The sequence below is a fragment of the Limulus polyphemus genome, unplaced genomic scaffold (genome assembly GCF_000517525.1).
Source record: "Limulus polyphemus unplaced genomic scaffold, Limulus_polyphemus-2.1.2 Scaffold96, whole genome shotgun sequence".
NCBI classification, from domain to species: domain Eukaryota; kingdom Metazoa; phylum Arthropoda; class Merostomata; order Xiphosura; family Limulidae; genus Limulus; species Limulus polyphemus.
Genome location: NW_013665706.1, coordinates 201,447 through 203,293, shown reverse-complemented (window position 1 = coordinate 203,293; position 1,847 = coordinate 201,447). Strand labels below are relative to the sequence as shown.

General features: G+C 36.9%; 1 protein-coding gene across 1 annotated transcript in view; it reads right to left on the bottom strand.

Moving 5' to 3' along the window:
- LOC106469439 (histone deacetylase 4-like) overlaps nt 1-924 on the bottom strand; it is a 187,755-nt gene extending 186,831 nt beyond the window's left edge. Inside the window, exon 1 of the mRNA XM_022398664.1 lies at nt 643-924. The gene's annotated coding sequence lies outside the window, so the exon portion shown is untranslated. The remainder of the gene's footprint in view (nt 1-642) is intronic.
- Nucleotides 925-1,847: the final 923 nt, after the last annotated feature.

Genomic DNA, 1,847 nt, shown 5'->3' with positions numbered 1-1,847 from the left:
TGTTTTTGATTGTTTCATAATTTTGGGGAAAGCTAAGGTTAGACCACATGTGATATTTCCCCGTAACAATAACTTATTTTTGTTAAGGTTAGACCACAAGTGATATTTTCCCCGTAACAAACACTATAACACTGATTTAACTGTATTAAAATTAGAACACATGTGAAATTTCCCTGTAACAAATACCATAACAGTGATTTATCTGTGTTAAGGTTGGACCGCATCTGATATTTCCCCGTAACACACACTATAACAGTTATTTATCTGTGTTAAGGGTGGAACACAGCCATGATAATATGTGTGTGTTGCAATATATCGAAATCACAGTCACTGCGTATCATAGATCATTTTATATGTATGAAATAAAACGCTAAAGTTTCGTAACTGTTTAACTTTCACATACATCACGTGCTTTCTGTTTACATCTTTCGGGACATTACGTAGCCTAGATATATACATATATATCAAAATATCGGCCTGTGCGTGTATTTCTTAACGATTTATAAAATCGCAGGCGAGGATAACTATTAATGACACTCAACCTACAGTGGACTGTATACGCATTCACTACGCTTTGTCAACTTTGATTAATTAAAGCTAAAATAGATAAAAGTCCAACAAACAGATGAGATTGTTACTTACCTGCCACTGATTCCCGATAAACACTTCTTTCCTCCCGCCCTTACTGTATCTTTTACCGTGGGCGTTCCGCTATGATCGACTTTTGCTCAAGTAGCATAAAGTAAAACAAAAGAAAGGATCTCAATGACTTGCTTTTTCACTGTTTATTCTATTGTACTAGTTTTAAGGCGAATTAAGAAATGTTAAGAAACTTCAAAAGTCAACAACGTATTTCCAACTTATTTCTTCAAGTTATTCTCGTATATCATAATGTGTGGACTGACTTCTTTGAAAATCCAGCATCCTTGCGCTTTGAGCGCCACACAGCGGTTCGACATAAAACATTATCAAGGTTACTCATATGTCTTTTTGGGCCTTTTTCCGTGGACGTTCTGCGCAGCTCTCCAACCTTGCATATTATAAATGTGTTCAGTTAAAGCCCGAGGATTCAATATACTGCTACACAGAACACATGTACGCGAAGGCTACACAGTAACACTGAGCTTGAGAATAAAATCGATGTCTGGCGTTTCTCACCTCACCGAAATGTATTAAAAGAATGTATTCTAGCGTTACATTTAAGGTAATAAAGAATCATAAAGCAAGTACTTCAGCGTCATCTCAGTATAATCACGATTAATATTAACTGGTCTAAGATATTATAAGTGCCACTTTGATATCTTCATTCTAATCCACACATAGTTACGAAATTACCCAGCACGTGCTTTCGGATGTACGTGCACTTTATCGAAATGAACTGTCTGAATCCTAGAATACTTATTACTTATCTACACTTCTGAATGCATGAGACACAAGTAGCAGTACAGTGAACGTTATTTTAAAATTAGATATTCTTTTAATTAGTTGATGATTTGTAGGGTTGTTACAAAAAATAATAATTTATGAGCACCCCCTTGTCCAATGTGTAATTTTGCTACTTTAAAAACTTCTGGTTTGGGCGTGGGCTAGTGTTTAACCTTCCTGGTTTGTAAACTTGAAGATTCATGGCTCGTGACCCATTGACGCAAAAACGCGCTCCGCACTCTGGGGCTGTTTGTGCGCTATAAGATCGACGGTCATATCCCTCTTTTCGGTCAAACAAGAACAGACCAAGAATTGGCCGTGGACACGGTTGGCTAATTGCCTTCCCTCTTGTCTATCAGTTTACAATTAGGGACGGCTGTGTGCAGATAACCTTCTTCTTAACATAGATAAATCACTGTTAT